This window comes from Diadema setosum, chromosome 20 (assembly GCF_964275005.1).
Source record: "Diadema setosum chromosome 20, eeDiaSeto1, whole genome shotgun sequence".
In the NCBI taxonomy this organism is placed as follows: Eukaryota; Metazoa; Echinodermata; class Echinoidea; order Diadematoida; family Diadematidae; genus Diadema; species Diadema setosum.
Genome location: NC_092704.1, coordinates 12,339,396 through 12,363,534, shown reverse-complemented (window position 1 = coordinate 12,363,534; position 24,139 = coordinate 12,339,396). Strand labels below are relative to the sequence as shown.

Here is a 24,139-nt window from a genome sequence, read left to right as displayed (position 1 = left end):
TTCACATATCGTTCTACACATAAACATGACATCACAAGCTGCAGTAGTTTATATCCAGTGACCGCGGAACTAAAACAAATTCATATCTTTTGAACGGATTGTCCGATTTTACCTACAAATTACACTAACGTGCCCTTCTAATATTGCTGCATTCTCTCAATCCAAATTTGATGAAGGTGAAACTGTCCTTTAATAGGGCAGATTCTAAAAGAGCAGACTCTAAACTTTAAATGACATAACGCTAAATCGAAACAAAATAAATGGACTTCCCAAGTTAATAATGGAAAGAAAGTATCCGCCCTCTGGATCCGTGTATGCTGAGAAAAAAAAAAGTATAAGTGCTCAAGTGTGCAATTATGCCAAGCTGTGCTCTCTGCAATAAAGGGAATAAAGAACAGATATATAACTCCACGGCAACTGCAATGAGGGGATAATAAGACTAAAATGAAAGTTTGCACATCATTAGGTACATTCTATTTATTTATAACAGATAATAATATTACTTCCAACGCAAGAGCATCATCCTTTCAAAATTTGAAAGTGAAAAGTGTTTCTAGTGCTCTGACTCGGTAAATTTGAGAAAGCCTGCGTCAGACCGAAACAAAGTATTTTAGAAATTAAAAAAAGACAGCAAAAAAGTCCATTTCCAAGTCGTTTTATGATTCCAATCTTTCGAAAAATATATCTAAAAGGAATCTGTTCTCTCAGAAAAAAGAAAAAAAAAAGAAGAAAAAAAAAAGAAGAATTGCCCAGGTTTTCCCTTTTCACCCGTTTTTAGTCCTCACGGAAAATCAGGACTTTTTGTTGGTTTTGTGAAGCACAGCCAAATTATGGATATACAGAATGGCTTGTCCACGGGGTATCTGGGACCGTTTAATTTCGTGCACAACATTGAGCCTACGATTACATCAGGTATTACTGAGTGCGGTGATTATGTACAGGACGGGATGAGGCAACGATGCGTCAGCTGACGTCAAACTAATGCGATTAAGAAGATTAAGATTAAGATTAAGATCAAGAAAACAAAATGATTGATAGATAAATAATGTCAAGAATAACATTTCATTCACTAAATATATAGTTATTTCGAAATACTATCTGCAGAAAGTTTGGTCTCAGATTCTGTTTTCGTGTCAGTGCTGCTGCTGTGGTCAGTGCCAACAAGCATGCAGATGTGTAAAATCAATCAGAAAGGAGGGTTCCAAAGCAGGGCGTTTTCTGGGAGGGGGAGGGGGAGTTGTATTCATATACGTCCCACGTTGGCATATCTAGGGCCAGATTCCTCATCCCTCACCCCATCTCTTCCTATACAATTATATCTCGAATCCCTCTCTTTTCCTGTCTTTCACCCAATTCAGACGAGTTGTTTTCGCCTATTACCATTGATGATTTCCCTCACGACGCGAACTGTCAGGCGTGACATTGAACTGCTCGTAATGCACGTTACGGTCTGCCGGGGAAGTGGCGCGGGGGCGCTCCGGAAGAGCGGCTCTGCGTGAGACGAGAGGTTTTTGTAACTTCGTCTGTAGCCAAACCAGTCAACCCGATATAACCAGTGCTGCAATGTACCTCGGAAGAACGGAATGAGGTAGACTGTGCCAAATCTGTACCGTAGTAACGTTCGCTTGCACTTGTCTCACTTCCTTGAGAGGATGTCCGCTTCGTTTAACGTTAGCCTTTCTTCGACGGAAATGCATGTCTTGTTGAGTTCCCTTTTGCTTCCAGACCTTGACAACAATCACCCAGAATATAAAACAAATTAGCACTTCAATTTGTCAACAGTAAACAAGCAAACAACAAAAACAGAGAAAATTTAATACGAAAACACAGAAAGAGAGAAACCACTGTATTTCCTCAAAATCACTTTGAGGGCAGGGCATCTTAGCAATGTATCATCAATTCGTTTGTTTTGTTTTGTTTTGTTTGTGTGTGTTTTTTTTTGTGTTTTTTTTTTTTTTTTTTTTTTTGGGGGGGGGGGGATAACACTTGTTTGATGCGATACTTAAAATACTGAAAATTCTTACATCACCCCCATGATAATCTGTCTCGTTTTATTTTCTTTCTCTTGTTCTGTTGCGGAGAAATAATAGATACATGGGCCCTATTGAGAAATACTTAGTAGTTTGCTTCAGGCAATATTGTTAATACATCAAGCAATGTTATAAACTAATAAGTTGACATTATTATCACTCAAACTTATGCTAATACAGTGTCTCCACAAGGGAGCTCGTAATAAATGTCTGTCTTTTCGTAATAGCTTCGTAAGCTTGTAATAAATGTCTTCTTCCACTTTATTTTTTTGTATCTATACGATGATTCAATTTATCTTTTCATCGATGTTCTTCTCCAGAGGGGCCCACATACTACAAGCTCTGTCTTTTTAGTGGGTCCCTTCATTTTTCGCACTTAAAGCAACGGTATACATGTACTTCACTTTGATCACTTCTGTTTCTTTCTTGTTATACAATGTATGATTACTATAGGTTCTCAATTGTTGTAGTCTTTTCATTTCACTATGTTCTACTTACCTTATTCTCTGTTATTAAACGAAGTGAAACACATGTTTTGTCGAAAAATGGAATAAAATTTGAATGAATTGAATTGTCTATTAGGATTGCTCCGTTTTTGGATATCTCAGCCATTTCAAAACCAATTTTTTATCAAATAAATATTGAATTCCTCTTGGAATTACATGCTCTTTCGCATTTCGTAAGCATTATCTCAACAAAAATGTTAGAAGCCTGAAGTTAGTTCTCAACCAAAACTATTTACAATCCCTTTAATATCTTTACAGAGGAGGAGGAGCAGATTAATCGGACTATCATGTGGAAACTGCGCAGAGAAACCTGGAACAGCTGCAGACCTTTTAGGTTGACGAAACTGAACATCATTCAGACCACGATTTAGGGATGGAGACCTTCAAATTATTATTTTTTTTTAACGTTAAAATCTGAACATCTATAAAGCAGTTATAAGCGCTGGGTATGGATCTGTAGAATTTATTCATAGTGATTGGGATGAGGAATAAGAATGTTGTGAAAATTTATAACAAATCATAATGAACGAGGATGATGACGTAGCATCTTCACATAAGAATACAGGATTGGGTGTTCAAGGAAGCAGAGCAAAGGAAGACAATACGCATAAATTTTACACAGGTATAAACTTGTAACTCAAGTAGTATCGTAATGGAATGACATAATAATTACATTATTGGAGTAAGAATGTGAGTTTCCTATAACTGCCCTCCAAGGAAAAACGCAGTATCTGACATTTTTGTCGATTTTCACTTTTTTGCATAAATATAGTCAGTGGGCAATCCTTGTTCATATGACATATTCAGATTTTTGAAAAAAATGTTTGGAAAGCTACTTTTCCGTAACTGCCAAACGCAGTATAATATACACTTACCTTGCACTTTCCCCAAGGAAAAACGCAGTATCTACACGATGAATATTATAATCTCTTTGATATTTCCCCATGGAAGAACCACCGAACTAAAACATAGTGGAATGCGTGTCCCTATTCCCAACATACACGAGACCGTGCAGCCAAATAACGTGCTGCGTCGCCATTTTGTTAGGGCAATTTTTCCTTATATGGAGTGCACGCTTAGGCGCGGTCAGACTGGGCCACTGGTACGCGCGCAAGCAAGAGTACGCCGTCCAGTGGCTAGTGATTATGACGTAACAATGCACGTTTGTACATGATGATGGTCTTGCGCTTCGGAGACACAGCCATATAAGGAAAAATTGACCTAACAAAATGGCGGTGGTAGCAAGTTTTGGTGGCTGCGTATTTCCTGGGTGAACACGCATTCCACTATGTTTTAGTTCGGTGGGAAGAACGCAGTACAATGTATCTACAAAGCTAGTCTTAATTACCAGACACCATTATTTATATATGTGAATACTTTGCCGGTTGTTCTGTGATTTGAACGTTAATTACTTCTTTAGATATACTTGCTCAATAATAAAACATAATGTTCAAAATATCTAAACGAAATGATAATGATTAGTAAATATCTTGATGAGATCGTGATCCTTATATAAAACACAGTGTGTGATTAAGACTAACCGAGTGCACATTAAAACAATACAGCACAACACTGACAGCTTGCAGCTAGCTGCACTGAGCACACAGTAGTCAGCACAGGGCCCGGCTAGTCAGCATACAGTCAGTGTGGGAGTGTGGCTTTGGATTAAAACAAAATGTTGTCCTGGGGAAAATTACTCGTGAGCCTAGCCCTCAAGAAAAATTTATCTGCAGATAATGAGTAAGTTGTTCAAAACTATTTCAATATTGAAAGAGTAAAGCTGATCGTTTGTCACACGAAGCGAGGTAAACACAAATGTATGCATGTGTGACAAACGATCAGCTTTATTCTTTCATATTCTACCACGATGATGAACATCTTCCGTACTATTTCAATATTAACTTGTTGTGAAGTAACTTTGTTAGGCCTAGACCCTAGTCAAAATTCCTCAGGCTCCGAATCCGAAGGTTTCGGCGAAAGGCAATAGATCTAGACCTATTTGCGTTGTGTTGGACAAACGTCAGGTTATGTAACAATAATAGAGTTTTTAGACCCTGTAGATCTAGATCTAAGTCTAAGTCTAAGACTTGTCTAGACAGTAACGTTTGAGTCTTGCGTCTCTTTTCTAACGTTAGACTGAACGTTAATCAGAACTTTCAGGGTCCGCATTCCGAAAGTCTAAAGAAAGATCTAACGTAGGAGTACTAGGACTAGAACAGGCCTAATGATAGTGTAGGCCTGTTTATAAAACTAAGTAAGAAGTCTAAAACTAAAACTTAACCACTTAGAATCCCAAGTCTAGTGAAGTGTCAATGTTCAATTATCTACTCCATACCATACTGTCTTGAAATCAGAGGGTTTAAATAGCTCACACTAGATTATGTGAAAAATAGGTAAATGGACAAAATAGAGACATTTAAGAATAAGTTGTATTTTAATTCTTATCTAGACCCTAGTGAGACTGGGTTGCGTAAAATGCATGCATGATCCCATGCTGCATGCTAACGTTACAACTTACAAGTAAAAAAAGTTACATTACAAATTTAGGCCTAGGCCTAAATGACATAAAAAAATTTTGGTTTGATCCAGAAGGAATAGGCCTAGAGAGCGGATGTAACTTCGATCTAGACCTAGATGTATTTTTTTCTAATTAAAGAGTCCTGTCTCGTGTAGGGCTTAGACTAAACCTTCTAACACGATAGGCTTTTTTTTTCTTCTGTCAGTATCGAGCATGTATAGCCTGAGGCTGATGTACACTCGTGTAGCCTGCTACGACGTAGCCAGCCTAGAATAAACGATATATAAAAACTAGTCTAGATCGATCTAGGTCCAGACATCCGATTTAAATTTATTTTGGTCTAGACAGACTCTAGCCTAGACTGTAAAGATCTAGATCTAGATGCTAGTTAGCGGCTAGGCCATGTAGCACCACATTACAGCCCTGGCAAGTTTCATATTAAACACGTAACGTTACAGCTAGATCGGTCTGGGAATGTTTTACTTTTTAGGTTTAAGCTGCAATCTGAAAAAGCAAAACGTTCCAAGAACGATCTGTTATTTGATAACCAGGGCATAAATGGGGGGATGGAGGGCCCAAGGTTGAGGATGGTGCATCATGAATACTTGTACAATGATGTATACATGCATACATAATTGTGGCATTCCGCTGTAGATACTGCGTTTTTCCTTGGGGAAATTCGTTCCATTGTAGATACTGCGTTTTTCCTTGGGGAAATCAGTCAATTGCATTGGGTTTCCCCAAAGTATCTACATTTTCATCAATAACTTAAAAGCAAAACAAAAACACAAAATGATATTTTCCAGGAAAATTGGTAGCTAGATAGACTAAAATTCCACAATAAAGGAATTTTTCAAAAGAGTATATTTTTCAGGGGCTTTGGCAAAAATATAAAATGGTGAATATCTCGGTTGTTGAGAAATAGAGCTGGATGTAGATACTGCGTTTTTCCGGGGGGGGGGGGGGCAGCTTATCATATTCACATCCTCGTTCAGTGTTTTATGTTTTCAGAGTATTGGTTTATCTGCTAAACGACCGAAGCAACATTTCATCACAATCCATGCAGGAGTTTCTGCAGCAGCAATAAACATCACAGTAGGTGCATGATTGTAATGTGGCTTGCTTAGCGTTAGGCAAGTTGTATAGCAAAGCATATTACACCCTCCATGTCCCTTTGTAATTCTCACGCATTTTTCCCCAAATATTTTTTTTTTCTTGTTTATAATTTCCAGTGGGAAAGCGGTCTTATAGGTTTTCCCGGCCAATTTCGCACCTCTTTCAATCCATTCCTTATTGCTGCATTCAATTTAGCACAATTTAGCCTGGATGACATGTTCGGTATTTCAATTTTATTATCTCTTCATTCAAATTCATTTTGGAGCATTCAAATTACCTTTAAACTCATTCTGATCAACACTTTTTCGACTGACATTCATAAGACAAGCACCATTTCAATATTCGTTCATTCACTTTAGAATGATATAGTCATATGCTGCGCTCGTTCATTCAAATTCATTTTGGGGCAATGCCGTCCAATTTAACATGTTCTGCAGTCTATTCTATAGCAGACATGTTTTTGCTTTGGTTCTTTCTTTATTTTCTTTCATCATAGTTATTGTTTTGTAAGCATCATAACATTTCATATTTTTGTATTCATTTTATAGATTTTGGCAACATTTTTTTTTCCAATGTACTTATTGAGTCTCGCAGTCTGAAGAGTCTGAAGTGCATGTGGCCACAACTTATCTGGCCCTTGAGCGTTTTTTTCCGAGTGTGTCGGCCAGTTCTAGGAAGTCAAGGTTATGATCCTCAAATGTTTCTATAATTCTTTCTCTGTCCTCTTGAGAAATACGTCTGTATCTCATAACTTGCGCTGTCATGACGGTGAGAAGATGAAGTTAATCTGTAGTATTGGTACATGTAGGCCAATAATGACATGTATTAAAAAAGGGGGCGTTACAGCACAACCAATTCGAGTTATAAGGGAAATAACATGACGTAAATTTGAATTAATTCGTTTGGAGTTTGACTGCCCATTCGCGAAATTGAATGACTTAAATACCCTTTTCTGCGAGAGATGGCGAATTTGAATGAACGTAGACCCTTTTTTCGTGCGAATTTATGTGCAAATTTCATTGATCGAAATGCTAAATTAAACGCACAAGTTGCAATTTTGAAAGACAGACTGTGCGATAACGAGGGTTTTTACTAAACTGAATGAACCTTCTATCAAATGAACTGACAAAACTTCGAAATTGGCCGGGAAAACCTATATTAAAGGATCATCCGAATTCCCTTGGTATTACTACTGCTTTATCCTTTGTATCCTACACTGTCACTTTATCCACTGGCACTACTCCCTGCAGTGCGTCGATAGACTACGTCTGTGGCCTTCTTAACCTCGTCTGACTTTCATCCTCCCTCTCTTTTGGCGTTAAATGTGTTCTTTCTCATCACCTTTGCAATGCGCAATAAAAACAACAACAAACAAACAAACACCTGAAATGCATACAACGTTATAATCGTGTCATTGCTGCTTATACACAGAGGAATTGCCCTAAAAATTAAAGAAGTAATATCGTCATTCTCATTTAATTGTTAAACCCACTTTATGGTGTAGAGTATGTGAAATATGTATGTTATGGACGAGAAATGCTGAGGTTAACCATTGTGGTAGGTATGTTGTCGGTCACTTTGTATTGTTATGGTTCGTCCGTACTTTCGGTGGGGGGGGGGGGACATAAACATGTACAGACACCCCTTCCCCCCCCCTAAAAAAAAGGCAAGCAAGTAAGCAAACAAACAAACAAACAAACAAACACCACCACCAACAACAACAGCAAAAACAGACCTACGTGGTAGTTCGTGTCAGTTTGTGAAATTGCAGCGGAAACACGCCTTCGCGCTTTGAATTCCATGAACTGACGCGGTGGATTTTCACAGGGATTGATGAACCAATGCTATGAACAGTAGAACAAAATTTTATCCTCTTGTAAGGGAGCATTACACGGGATATATGAACCTAATCATGGTTTTACCAAGGCCAAAACTTCATACGCAATTAGCTCAAAATTAACTTTTGCCATGTTTGCGGAGGTCGGCTGCGTCACTTCTTGGAAATAGCATGCAATACAATACGTTATTATAACGTGCCAAATTAAACTTTGCTAAAATCCATCCGGAGACTGACCTATCGTATTCAAAGCAACGAGGTATCAAATATTTAATCCTGTTACCATAGCACACCTTAATACATAGAGTAGAAGTCAACCCGTTAATGGTAAACAAAGGTTTCGCTGAAAACAGACATAACAAAATGTCACCACGTTTAGATAAGCTAGCGTCAAGATTCCCTAATGCGAAAATGAAAGAAAAAAGTTTGTTTTTCCGAAGGTTCGTTAATCCGAAAAGGAAATAAGTTTCGTAATTCTGAAGGTTGGTTAGTACGCACCTTCTTTTCGTTGTCGGATTAGTGAATGTTCAAAATAACGAACCTTGTTTTATTTTTAGATTAACGAACCTTTGAAATAGCAAACCTTATTTGTATAAAATTGCATAGAAATAGGTAATAGATGGTAGTATGATTTGTTTCTTGATTGCCTGTCAGTAGTTTTCTTTCTTTATTTTTTCATGGTCTGAATCGTCGCGTTCCTCAGCTGACATACAAATTCCGTATGATAGCATGGTAGGACCTCATAAGATCTTGAAGCCTGCTAGTATAGCTTAACCTCTTGCATAATAAATCATGCAATATCACAATACTCAAATTGGTTCGAAAATAAAACAAAATATACTGCAAAATCATGCTATCAATCGATGCCCTAGCTGTTATAGAAACTGCATCTTCCTTCCCTTTAATGTGATAATGTGAACCACTTAATTTGATTCAGAGTATACACAATAGTATTCATTGTATATTTACAATATTGTAATTTGAAAGCAAAAATATTTAAGTGAAGATTTGTTTGTAGGTCAGTGGCATCATTTCAACAGCGGTACATACTGTAATGTTTCAGTTATCAGTATGTGTGTGTGTGTGTTATATGTGTGTGTTTTATACTATGATATTTTGAAACTTCTCTTTATATTTTAGATCAGAATGTAATTAAAGGCCTACCAGTACGTTTGTGTGATTCTAATTTCTGTATGTTCATGAACATCAACTTAAACAGAGAGTCAGTGGTGTTCCTGCTCTGACCCTGGCAAAGAAACGCGACTCCATCCGATACCTTAGAGAGGAAGCACGCCGACACACTCGGCAATGACAGGGGAGTGATGACAGAGTGTTGTCAGTCAAAAAAATCATCACAAATTCCGAATGAAAATTGCCGTGCATTTGAGTATAGGGCCTGCAGCCAAACAATTCCCCCACACCTCCCCTGTTTTCCCGTCGCGTCACGGTCGCACGCTTCCCACGGTTTGAGGTATAGTTTCGGTAGTTTTGCGGTAACGTCCCATGCTGCACGCAACATTCTGCACATAGCGTTACTAATAATATAACAAAATAATCTGCACATCGCCCGCGTGACGTGCCTGGCCCGACAGCTTTTCATGAACTTCTCCGTCAACAGCCGTTATAATGCTTTGTTTTGTTTGTGTGTTTGTTTGTTCGCCTATCTGATTCGATACCATGTCTTTCCGGTTTGAGGAGATCGAGTCATCTGGCCCATTAACGATATCAGACTGTTTGCTTCTGGTTGCTAGGCTGACATCCGTTCCTCTTCCCCCATACTTCTAAATTCACTCTAAATGAACATCAATCTTCACCTCTCCCTACGATCTCTGTGATTCAAACATTTGACTTCTTACGGGATGCTATACCACGAATGAAGTCTCAAGGTCGTTGCGCAATCGACAGAATTGTTCTGCTGACAAAAATGTTTTGTTTGTTATAGTCTAGTTATTTGTATATTCTTTCCCACGCTTTCATTTATTCATTTATGGGATTACGAAATATGATTCAAACTAATAGGTCCTGAATTTTTTAACACCTTCACCTAGGAGAGGAGGTATATTATCTGTCGCGGATGCAGAGTATCGAGTGTATGTTCCGGATATATTAACAAGGAACTTTTAATAAACTTACAGCTGCTATGTAGAAAAAGTTAGACAGTGAGTCATTTCAATTAACGTTCCCCTATTGTCGGTTAGTCGCATGTGGTGCATTTGATATTGCCATTTTAACCGAATGCTTTATTTTAAGAAATGCCTTTTAGGCAGAACACAAATGTGAAAGAAACCAGCGCCTATCAAGTATCAAGCAGAGTTCCTCTTTTGGACAGCATTTTGGATAGCAGAGTTTGTTTTCATATCTCGTGTTTGCTTTGTTTTATTTTGCACTGAATTTCGTACAGTTACGGATCTCTCCCCTGTCCACTATGGGTGTAGTTTCTGCATCATCCGTGAATATAATAATTGTTGTGGGATGAATGGGACCAAAAAAAAAAAAGAAAAAAAAAAGAAAATGTAAACCACCACCGGAGCAACAACAATGAAGGGATATTCAAGATTCAGCTGAAAATAAGCATGCTTTATCAACACATTCTGTCCATGATTAATAAGTAAAATTCAATCATCCGCTATGTGTATTTCTTTGACACAAATACCTCAGATTGCGTTTTATTGAAGTGAAAGAAGGCTTCATAAGGTTATTCGATGATTTAAAAAAAAAATGGTTATGGCGTATATATACATATATATATATATATATATATATATACATGTAATATATATAAATTGTATTTTAAATCACGCATTTTTTTTTCAAATTCTGAGATTGAAAATAAAGTCTTGGAGACGTCTCCGGGAAGTCTCTGAGACGTCGCTGCAACCTTGCGGAGACCAATGGTGACCTACCGGCGGCGTCGATGTGGAGACGTCATGGACACGTCCTTGCAAGTACGAAGACGTCGCGGAGAAGCCCTGCCGCTTCAAATTTGTCACCTTGATTGCACGCGTCTCGGACGTCGCCCTGTAGTCGTCATCTTGGCCAGAGCGCAAGCCATTTTGGGTCTTTCGAGCCACACGGACCCGCCGCAACTGATCAGTCTCGGCAGTCGCGGCGACGTTTCCTCCAGTAAATTAGGGTGCGTTAGAGCGCTCTAAAGCGAACCAAACCGTATCGTACTGAACAAGATTTGGAGCGTTCGAGCGCTCTGTTGAGGAATGATTTTTGTAGGGAGTCACGCAATTTGTAGCAAAAAGGTCATTCATCTGGCGCGCTTACACTACTTACAGAATAATAAAGTCCCGAACAAAGAAAATGAACTCTTTGAATCATGACGTATGTGCATGATACGCGCATTCTTCACAAGCGAACTTTTGGTAGGCTTTTGGCACTCTTTTGAGTACATCGGGAAGTGGTTCACTTGTAGCTCGGTTCAGTACGCTACGGTACAGTTCCCCTTAGGAGAGCGCTCGAACACACCCATAGACCCTATAGTTCGCCATTTCAGGTCGCAAGTCGAGTCACTGTTGGATACTTGTCGAGTCAGTCCATGTGTTGAATCAGTCCAACGTGTGTCAGTTTTGCTTGGTGCTGCTATCTGGCATCGCACAGGATAACTTGAGACCACTTGGTTCTAGGGCTCTTCTGGAATTGATAATACACATGGTGAGCCTAAACGATGCCAGTTTCTGGAGCTTGTCAGCTGCTGCTCAGCTGTCATCGAAACTCATCTGAACGCTGAAGTGTCTACATTTGGGGGATCATTATTAATGAGCCTCCGATGGTCTACTCTGTGAAAGAGGGCATAAGTATCATTTCATCATCACATAATGTACTATTTTTCTCTCCTCCTAAATACTCTTCTTTTTCATTCGCCTTTACTCATTCCTCTCGCTTTCGTCTGCTCGCTCTTTTTTCTCTTTACACATTGCAAAAACACATAGGAGTTCTTGCTTCCTCAATTTTTTTCGTAAGCACCAATAATACAATACGATACAATACAATACAAATAAAGATCGTTATATTTTTTTTTTCTTTACAACAAAGATTTAACGAGACCACATAAGACGGTCCGTTTTAACCCGATTAGTTTTGGACCGCTCCTTGACCTGTGGATTTGAGGAAGAACTTCAGGAGTCTGGTGGGATTGGGAATCTCGTAGTGCTTTTAGTGCACCATGTGGTGGAAGACCGTCTTAAAACGAAGGTGCCTGAAGCTGTAGATAAGGGGGCTAATGCAGGAGTTGGCTATGAAGAGCACACCTGTAGACACGTCTCCTAATGGGAATGGTGAGAATGATAGAATAAGGGAGGATACACACAAAGAAGGAGCGCACCACGCAAAACGGGTTCTTGATGGTCCGAATCTCGCGCTTGATAGCCTTCCTTTCTTTCGTGTAAAGGATCGAGTTCTGTCTTTTCTCTTTAATGATGCCATAGCCGAAGGGTCCAGATTCGTATGTCACCGTCAGATGGATGTTATGGTGCTTGACATGGACATAGATTAGCAGAAGATAATGACAATGAAGGCCACGAGGAATGTGGCGGCAGTCGTTGATGAAGTACAGCGGATGTGCGTCGTGCCAGAGGCACACCTTGTAGAGATGGGAGTATCCGAGGTGACCAATACCGAGTGACGGAGGCAAGGCGAACTCCATGATCGGGTAGAGCCAAGCGAAGAAGATCATCATGCAACATTTGACAGGTGTGAACAACTGGCGGTATTGTCTCCGTAGCTTCTTAATCAAATAGGCGCGATTGAAAGCAGTGAGCGCCAGGCTGACGATGGCGGCGGCTCCCAAAGACACCATGGTCATGATGGTGATCCCACCAGACAGCGTGCAGATGTTCGACGACAGCGGCCAGGAACAGAGACTGCCTTGAAGGAGAGAAAGAGGCAGGCAAGGAAGTCGACGCAGGCGGCGTTGCCGCCTTCCGCCTGCTCCAATGTGGAGTATACCCCGAATTCAATACTTGGTCCCTTACTTCTTTTAATAAAAAATTATATTATTATGTACAGTAAAATATGAATAAAGAGTTCGTTATTCTGAAGATTCGACGATGCGAAAATTAGACAAGGTTCCTTATTCCAAAGTGCCGAAAAAAAAAACAACAACAACCTTCGGAATAACGATTCAAATACGACAATTCACAGATTTTTTTTTTTTTTTTTTTTTGTTGTCCCTTACCTTAGTTTGTTAATTAATACCTGCATGAAGAAGTCTATAAAGTTTTCATTCTTATATGAAATATGGAATATTATTCAAATAACACATAGCCTACCATCAGGGACTTAGATTCTCCGGGATACATTGCCTGAAGCAAAGGGGGAAAAGAGTGAAATAAATGGTTTGCATCCGTCGATCGGGACTCGCCATACACTTGTCATCGGCGATGCGTGGAGGCGCTCTGCGCCACTAGACACCGGCGGATTAGAAACGAGCGAGTGGGTGTGAAGTGATATACTTTGAAGTGAGAACAAGATGACTCTCGTCCCCTCGAGGTGAGCCAACGACGAGCTGAAAATATTCTACCAAAGTATGATTGACATACTGCCTGCTGGCATCTGTAAGGAATGATGAATATAATATTTTCAAAAAAAAAATATCATGTTATTATATTTGGAGATAATTTTGGCATTATCATTTGTATTTTCTGAAAACCAACCTAAATATATACGAAATAGTGTTCTGAGGTTACCATGTTTACTGCGGAGTGAATTTCCTTCATCAGTCATCAGAGCCCCTCCCCCCCCCCATTAGCTTTTTAAGGACGTCTGAAGTTGAAAGAAAAGCTGTCATTGTCATTGATAAAGTTGTCCCCTACTCTTAATCGTTTCGTCTGAGACTTCACATGGGACTGCGACAAAGTCATGCTAATCCGGCTTAACGCTTTCGGTTACAAATTTGATTTTTTTTTTTCAGATTTCATTTAATGAGAAAATAAATCAAGCCCACCCAACCCCGGTAATTTAGTGATATCAATTATTCCATTTCAATTTCAAAGTTTATTTCATTTTTCAACATAACATACGCATTTCACTTCCTTTGATAACAGAGAATAAGGTAAACAAAACGTTGTAGAATGAGAAGAATATGCAATAATTGAGGAACTTTATAGTAATCATACCTTGTGATAAAAACTGGTCGAATGAAGTATGACATTGCGCAAAGTGCGAAAAATGGAGGGACGCACTAAAAAGGCAGGGCTTGTAGAATGTTGGGCCCTCTTGATCTTGCGAGCGGGTAAATGGTTGACTTGGGAAGCGACCATATCGTCACCTTTTCCAACATTTTTTTGCTTTGTTTTGTTTTCCCCCTTCATTTTATTTATGTTTTGATCCAAAAAAAAAACCCAGCAACAACAACAACCAAAACCCAATAACAACATTCCTGTCACTGGGTTCGTAAGTTGTTGCTGTTTATCAACGTGAGGAGGCGCCCTAGCATATGCTTGCTCATGGCAAGGAGATCTCACCTCCTTGCTCATGACTTCACAATCTTTGCACGATATTATCACGGCAGCTGTGTGATCTAAACCGCCGAAATATTCTTGTCAAGTTTCGTTCCAAGAAGTAATCTTCAAGAAAGAAGCGCTTCAGACAATAATATCGCTTGTCTTGCCTCGTAGACCTGGAATGAAATAACAACTCAACGATTAACGTCTTTAGTTGTGTATTTATCCGAGGTGTCGTTATGGTGGAAGAGAGGACGATTTCAAACATAACTCGTTTGTGGGTTACTTTTTTTTTCCGTTTTGAATTATATTATCCCTCGATCTCCCTAAGACATCCGACTTCATTTTGTTTTGAATAGTTTAAGGATATATTTTATGGGGTGAAATCTCAAATAAATGCCACTTCCTATCACATCAAATAGCTCAAATACGTCATTTCTTGCATATAGGATCGGAGATATCAAACGTGCTTCCCCTAGCAGGGTTAAATCGTTCGTCTGTTAGATTTTATTATCAGCAATTAATGCGCTAAACCACCTCAAGCTATTTGAGACAAAATAACAAGAAAAGCTATTTGTGACGAGTATTTTTTTTTTCTTTTTACCAACTGCCCATGTGTCAAAACTGGGCAGTGCAGAATGCGGAAGTGCAGAAACCAAAATGGGCGTATGATGACTACCCAAGTGACCTTTCTCAACACAGTGAACCCGGTCAGTGACCCGTTCGGCACAATTCAGGTATATCACACGAATTGCCTAATAACTGCCGCCCTTGTTCTCCACGGATCTCCATCTCGACGGGTCATCAGGGGTTGATGGGGGTGGGGGGGGGGGGGGATGGGGGGATCAGCTTTACTTATACTACTAAGTATCCCCAGGCGCTGTGAATATTGAATGGTATGATTTCAAGAGTCATACAGATAACCCAGTGTTCCGATTCCGATCATGGTTAAGAATAGTGGTGGTGCTAATGATGATGATAATGATGGTAGCTCTAACTTTACTCAAGAGCCGCTTATGATGGATACTCCAGCAGAAATATAATATCGGGAGCATGAAAATTGATATATGTCTCTGTCGATATCCTGATTCTGGTGTGTCTGCATAATAAAGTCTAGTGTACATAACGCACGATGGAATAAGAACATTGATTAGTATCATGATTCCAGTTTAAGAGACACGTGTGCGTGTATGTGAGTGTGCTTGTGTGTACTCTTCTGTGTATTTTCACAAATTCATTCCGTTGTTCACACACATAGTTTCTGCGTAACCATGGTAGCTGTGCTTTGCAACGTGGCTTAACCTCCTCTCTTTGTTTCCCTACTGGCATTCACATTTGATACATATTTTGAGATCCCTTTGTCACAATTAGAGGTCTGTCTTTATCATTCATTCATTCTTTTTGCTTATCAAACTGTTACGGTAGAGCCATAAATTTCATAGATCTGATACTTATTTTATATCTATTTTTGTTTTCATTATTGAACTATTCAATAAAAGCGAAAACCACGAAGGACTTTTTGCAGCATAGTAGAGGATGTAGATACAATATCATTACATGATTTTTCTCCTGTAATTCAGTTTCCAACATCATTTTCGACATTATCGATATCATAAGGCGTATGTTCACACTAATGCCTATATCTAATTTGAGAAAAAATGTCCACACTTTCATTAAGAATCATCATAGCACTGTGTTTGATAAAAATTTATAAAGTCCTGTTTACTTGGAGAGAAATACGTCATAAATCCCATGTTTTGGCCATATAAGGATTAAAATAGGCTCAGTTCCATGCAGTATCACACACAGTATCCCTCCAACTATGGAGCTACGTGTTTTGTTGCTGCGTAACCGTCTGGTTATACAATCAGACTCTGTTGGCAACACAATCCTTAAAGGGATATTTTAGGTTTTGGTTGAGATAGGGCATCACGTTTCCAACTTATTTTCTTTTTTTGGTGAGATAATGAGAAACCTCTTACGAAATATGAAAGAGCATATAATTCTAAGAGGAATTCAAAGTTTATTCGATGAAAATTGGTTTTGAAATGCCTGAGATACCCAGAAACAAAGATGTCCTATAGTAATAATAATAATAAAAAAATTAAACCCATCACTATTATAGGACCACTTTGGTTTACTATTTCAGCCACTTCAAACCGATTTTCTTCAAATAACTTTGAATACCTCTTCGATCTTCATGCTCTATTTCATAAGCGGTTTCTAATTATCTTGCAAAAATTCAGATCTGAATCCCCCATCTCAACCAAGACTATACTTTCCCTTTGAGAAGTTGTGATGTTCCATACGGGGAAGTCAAAAGGCGAAATTGTGTACTCGGAATATCCTGTTTTGAAATTTAAAGGGAAAAACAGAAAGGTAGAGGTCATATTATTTAATAACCATATTGGTCTCGCACAGAAACGAAAAGATGCATCAAACAAGCTTGATACACGCATAAACACTCACCCTTACCCACACTTGTATACACAATTATATATACATGTGTGTATATATATATATATATATATATATATATATATATATATGTTGATTAGGTAGTCCACGTGTTGGCAAGATAAAAACATAAATAACAAAACTGGAACAAAGTTCATGCTGTATCACCAACGGTTTATTTCTGCACACAAATTTTCGAGCGTCTCGCCGCCCTTTCTCAAGTATCAACACTTGAGAAAGGGCGGCGAGACGCTCGAAAATTCGTGTGCAGAAATAAACCGTTGGTGAAACACCATGAACTTTGTTCCAGTTTATATATATATATAAAAGCTTGCTTTCAAAAGGCGCTAAATCCATCATTTTTCAATGGATTTAGTGCCTTTTGGAAGCAAGCTCTTCATGTATATATACGTGCAAAAATAAACCGTTGGTGAATACAGCATGAACGTTGTTCCAGTTTTGTTTTTATCTTATATATATATATCATTGTCAATCAAGAGACCAACAGCTCTATCTCTCAACTTTGACATGTACAGTTCTGAAATCACGGGCAAAGACAATTTCTGGAAATATCACACGATTTAAAGGTCAAAGATTATTACTAATCATGCGAGGACTTGCATCAGCCAACCTTTAAAAAAATAATAATATACCAAAAGACAGGTTTCAAATTCGGAGCCCGGAGAGTGGTATGTGATTTCATCGACTCCAAATATAACTCGTGCAAAGCATGGTCCACTTTCCCTTTCGAATAATTTCAATTCGCAGAAAAAAGAAGTAAGTGATCCATGTTTAAAACTACTACTTGTATCCACACAAAGCTAATACTTATTATTTTCGTCTTAAACTGTCTGCTTTTAGTTTCTGCTCATTGGTTAGGTGACATCCGTTTAAGTTTTGAGCCCCGTTTTCCCAAAATGGCATTTGCGGTCAAACGCTTATTGTCGAACATACATCCTCCCATTACCGTCACGATTGTTAATTGGCGAAGAAATTCGATCTGCTTAGCTCGGTTTACGGAAATCAGTAGTGTGGTTTCCAACATGCAGACAACGGCTAGACACTATTACCAATACAACTTGTCTTTTTATTGGCAGCCTTTTGCAGTTCCTCCTGAAAGGATGGATGTTGTCACTATAATGACAGTGAAAAAAAAAACAGTAACAGAATCGGAGTTGCTCTAAATTATTCATTTGCTCTAAATAGCGTCTTTGCATATTCAAAACGAAATGCAGAATACTGAAGCATCAAATTGGTAAAGATTATACACAGTGCGTCCAAAAATGCCGTTTAATATAAAAAAAAAAAACACAACATACATGTACATCCAATGATTCCTGAAAACTTCGCTTTCACAACTTATGACCATGTTTTGATCACATTTCTCTTTGATACTTTTCCGTATTATTTTCTATGTCAATTTTAAACTTCAATAAAGCGTCGCTTCAAAGTTTTGCAATTGAGCTTTACATTAGGGAGCATCAAATTACACCGTATGAACTTTAATGCGACCGTATTATTGAATTGTACTTATCTAGATTTACCTTTTATTGTCCCATTAATTAGAGTTATTCTGTGCATTTAACGACAAAATGTGAACAGAAATGTATTCTAATTCGAACAATTAAATGAAGCAATAACGAAGATCCCTGTTCCAACAACATGGTTCAGATGGCCGCTTTTTCCCGAACCTATTTGACGTGGTCTAGTCACAGAGGAGAGCTGGAAGTAGTGGGGGGGGGGGTACCTGCCGAGCCTGAGTGTGAGAATTTGGTTTGGTTTTATTTTTGCCTTTTTCCAAATCACATAATAATAATAATGATAATGATAATAATGATAACTACATTAATGATGATAATAATAATTTATATGAACTTATATTGCGCTAAATCCACTTAATAGAGTGCTCAAAGCGCTCAAAGCGCTGGGCGTATTACCCCGGTGTCTGGATACATTATTCCTCGCCAGCACTGACAGTGATCACTTTCCATTCCCTGGGGAGCATTCCAGCCAGTCGCCATTTTACAGGCGCGCACATGCTGATCAACCAACATAACATAACAAAAGAAAAGAGGGGGATTTAAATGAATTGATTTTAGAATTAAGCATTTTTAACTATCATAATAACAGGAAACAGGAGACCACGATCATAAGCAGCAGCTTGACATGGATCGAGGCCTCGGGGTAAAATTCGAAACTTAAATCCGATTTACATAACTGTATGACGGACGTGTCTACAAAATAGAATTAATAATGAAATCCAAAATATCGTAGTAATTTTTGAGGCCAAAAATAAGGGAAAATACAAAATAGTTATCGTTTATTTGTTTTCAATAGGTATTGATTGAGAAAGGAATGGTTTCAAATATTTAGCTTTGATAAGCTAGAGTGGGATCGTATGGGTTTGCACACAGATAGCATTGAAATGTTCAACTTCATATCTGCCTATTGAAGAGAGACACTGCAAAGTTAATTGTGACCAATGATGTCATTGTAATCAACAAAATAGGAGAGATTTGAACAATCGTAATGAATATTATAAAAGAATTATTGTGCACGGACTGATAAAAATCTCCCTGTCATGACACCGGATTGACAGGTTTGATTAATTTTATTTTATTGATTCTTTCGACCCCTTTCGGGGTATGAGAATACGATCGAAGGCAATAACAACTGAACACATAACGTAACATTTAAATTAGAATTCGAGTTTAAACTACAGTAAATAGGAGTACTACATTAACAAATAAGTATAGAATACAACATAACTGTAAGATACACCAGAAAATAAATACTGTACCTATAACTCAAAATATAATTTAAAAAAAAAAATTACATATCAAACCTGACGGAAGTTTGAAAGACAGGGATTTACATAAAATCTAAACTGCGCATTAGAAAAAACAACAACAGCAAGGAGATGCAGAGGGAAAACAGATAAGGAAGAAACGACCTAATGACATACGATGCTTTTTAGATCTAGGATGAACGGAAGAGGATAACAACAATCTTCGGTCATATTTACCTACTAAGAGCAGTTGGGGGTTCAGCGGACAAAACCACGGGTCTCTCAATCTTGAGTTCCGTGTTTCGAATCCCCTGGTAGCAAAGCGCTTTCTTGTTGTCTAGTCCTATAGTATACCTTCGGTCATATTTACCTACTAAGAGCAGTTGGGGTTCAACGGACAAAACCGCGGTCTCTCAATCTTGAGTTCCGTGTTTCGAGTCCCTTCTGGTAGCAAAGCGCTTTCTTATTGTCTAGTCCAATAGTCCCTCAAAACCGTAATACACTGCCTCAGAAGCATTATCAAAATACATATTCGTAAACTAAATTCAAACACTCACAGAGTACTAGGCGATCAAAACGTTAACAAAATATTCACATCATATTCAGCTATTTAGTGATGCTTCCGTTTTGCTATTAAGAAAATAATGACATTGCTTTGTAGTAGAAAGGCTGAGATATGTAATGTTTTCATACGATCGTAATCGTGGTAGTAATAATAATGAATTATTTCTTTCACGCAACGTAACATTACATTCAAACGGTAATGACAATGATATTTGTAGTGACAACATTGACAGTAATAAGGGAATGATGTAGAAGAAGAACATAAGAAGAGAGGAATGTCATTCCCATGCATCAAGTCTTGAAGAAGGATCCCAACATAATAAAACCAACAACAAAGAACAAAATTACATTTAATACATAACCGATATCTTCAACCCCTGCTCTTGAATAAAGTCGTTGGATATGCATTTGACTGCTTGGACTGTTTTTTTTTTTTCCGTCAAATTCTAGATGTTTTGATCTCGAAATTGATCTGATCTAACCTAAAGCGAACTGATGGTTGACGGAACGAGCATCTCAGTTCATTGCATTGTTGAAGAGACCACAAGCGGCATGAACTGCGACCAGAGGTCTCCGCGCGAAGAGTGCGTAGAGGGCGCTCTGACTGATTTCTTTTTCTGCAAGATTTATCCTTTGGGTGTCTTCACTCGCTCGTACACAACACTAGAACCAACATTCGTTGCGTTCATGTTATGAACAGACTGTTTTGACCAGATTTTAACAAGGATAGCACTATTTATTTATCCAGCATGTTGCACGCAAACAGACAAATTGAGGTAGACGCAAAATGAAAATGATGACTTTTGTAATATTGTTGATGTCATTCATGATTATGTCATTGACATCACTTTCTACATTGCTGTATAGTATTTTCATGACTTATATTTCTTCTTTTTTTTTCTCAAATTGCTCAACATCATGAGTTGACAAGTAATGTTTAACTTTTCGTTTGATGGAAATAAATTGAATTGTTTTGAATCAAATTGAATACTGGCGCTAACAGTTTGTAATGATTGAAGGTATTGTTAAAGGGTGTGTACAGTTCTGGTCGAGGTGAGGATTTAGCTTTTAACGTTTCAGAAACCACTCTATGAGATGTCAAAGGGCATGCAGTTCTAAGGGGTATCAAAAGTTTATTCGATGAAAATCGGTTTTGAAATGGCTGTGATATCCAAAAACAAGGTGAAACAAAGAGATCCTAATAAAGTTGTGGCATGTCGCCTTTTATTATTAACACTTTTTTGGATATCTCAGCCATTTGAAAACCAATTTTCATCAAATAAACTTTGAATCCTCCTTAAAATCACATGCTCTTTCATATTTCATAAGAGGCTTTTCATTATCTCACTAAGGAATGTTCAAAACATGAATCCCCACCTCAACAAGTACTGTACAGTCCCTTTAACCATTGGGAAAGTGATCAAAAAAAAAATGTTCAAGTTATCACATTTGATGCATATGTGTAGGTCAGTTGTGTCACAAAACATTCTACCTTATAAAAGATTTGCAATGAAGCCTAAAACATAAGGAGATATAACATATCGCTATTTTTTCTCACTAAACAATAATTGTAGACGGTTTAGTCTGGAAACAATGTGTTGTTCACATTTTGTATATCTAATAACGCTTAACAATCATGATAATGAATAAATTTTCTACATCGGTTGTTTGTATCCCAAACTGACATTTTAGAAGTATTTTGAAGCTCTAAAGCTGGGTTTTTGTTTCATCTGCAAATAGTAAATACGGTCTTTAATCGCTACTGCGGTATGTAGGCCTAACGCTCTTTCCTACAGTCAATAGAGAGCTTTAGAGTTTAGAAGTTTTTTATTTTTAGTGAAAAAAAAAAAGAATGGTCTGTGCATGCGCAAAATCGATCATCAAAATCAATCTACTTACATGTACATCTCGCGTTGCCTGATTTTTTCTGGGCTATTTTTCTCTTTTCTCAAATCACCACGCATAGAGCTACATGATGCACTGATCATAATTATGGGGGCGCCATTTTACTTTGTAAAGTATTTTATAGGTTGCGTCCTAGCGTTATCTAAAGTACTTTGCAACACTACACAGAGAGAGACGGGCACGGCGGTACGGTGCAATTAACTCGCCAAAAGCGTATGACCTCGAAGCCTCATTTGCATAAAGTAGACAGCTTGTGTACGCAAAACCGCTGGGGAAGTGTTGCAGGACAGTCGCAATATCTCACCTCAGAAGCCATCAAATGATTAAATCTATACAGCAAACTGAAGAAGAAACTATTCTCTAACTCACAATGTTAGTTATTTTGGGTTTTATTGAGGATAAACCTGTGAAAATAACGTCGAAACTTAGCTTCCAAAACAGAAAATTTGGTCTCAAAACAAGTGTTATTTTTTCACATTTCACTTCATTGCCCTAAAAATGAAACTTCGGTGCATATATGGCTTATGGCAGTATATCCATACTGTGTTCCAAATATCTTTTCTGTATCATTTTGATGGTATTCTTAATAAGTCAGAAACTTAGGAAGTGCCAAGGAAAGACAGAATTGGTATTTTGAAAGTTCTTCCTAGGCACTTCTTAATGCAAATTAGGCCATCCTTATCCCCGCCCACGTCCTTTCTGAAGTCAATACGAAATGGCGTATCATAAGGAGCTAACCAATGACAATCGTATATTACTATGACGTAGTATCAAATACACGTGTGCGCCGCATGTCCCCTTTCTCACATCAAAGTACATGTGCGCGCAGTGAATGACAAGCGCGCCTATCACGATGTTTGCAGCTTGTTATTCTTAACAAAGTACTTAGGACAGGGGTGGAGCTTTCCTAAATATTTTCCTAAAATTCTTTCCGAAGTGCATTCTACAATATCAACTTCTTCCTAAGTCAGAAATTTGCATATTCCCTCCCCCTTCCTATGTTTCTTCCTAAGTTTAGGGAAAAAAACTTAGGAACAGACTTTAATAGGAAGAAACTTATGAAGATTTTCAGAATACCACTTAGGAACAAATCCTGACTTAGGAAGAAATTTCTTCCTAGGAAGGATTTCAGAATACCACCCTTGGCCTCTTATCAGTGAGTTATGTACCATATCGCCGGGGCTGGAGAGGAGAACGGCCAACGCAATCGTCATCTTAAACATCCGTGTCGCAAATCTAAAGCTCCCGAATAACTCTCTATTCTACGACGGTCTGCGACGATTTCGTACCGTATTAGGTCACAGAGAACTGAAGTACTATCGTACTAGACAACATTGTAGACCATTATAGACTGGCCGTTACGTCTTACCGAGGTTTGTACTGCCGGACCCGGCTTTTATGCTCCTTCCCGAACCTCACGTGCTCCGTCAGATGACAGAAGAATTCAGGGCGCAATCAGAATCCTGATAAAATGCGCACTAAGAAATGTTATCTGCGTTTGCACAATATGTCCCAGACCGTGACCACGGCAATCTTGTTTTCCCGAAACGTAGTGCGCCATGGGTAGGAAAGACAATCTCCCTTTTCCCCTCTCAATAGTCTAATCTATTTTGTTCCAGTCCTTACTCTAGTGAACATTTTAGTTGTCAAGCACCTTACTCATTGCTTCTGGTCAGGCTAGACTACACAAAGGCGCGGTCAGACTGGCAAAAGATCGAGAAGTTTAAGATCGCGATCGAAGTTTTGCCAGTGTGACCACAAACTTCCTGCGAAACTTCTTGCGAAACTTCTCGATCTGTTTGCGGGCGGTGTCTCCGAAGCGCGAGACCATTGTCATGTACAGATGTGCATTGTTACGTCATAATCACTAGCCATCGGACGGCGCACTCTTTTTTGCGCGCGTACGAATGGCCCAAACTTCGCGATCTTAAAGAAGACATTTCAGGAAATAATATCATATAAATTGACT

General features: G+C 38.5%; 1 pseudogene; it reads right to left on the bottom strand.

The window, feature by feature from the left end:
* The window catches only part of LOC140243423 (uncharacterized), an 89,652-nt pseudogene that overhangs the window by 4,508 nt on the left and 61,005 nt on the right, over nucleotides 1-24,139 (bottom strand).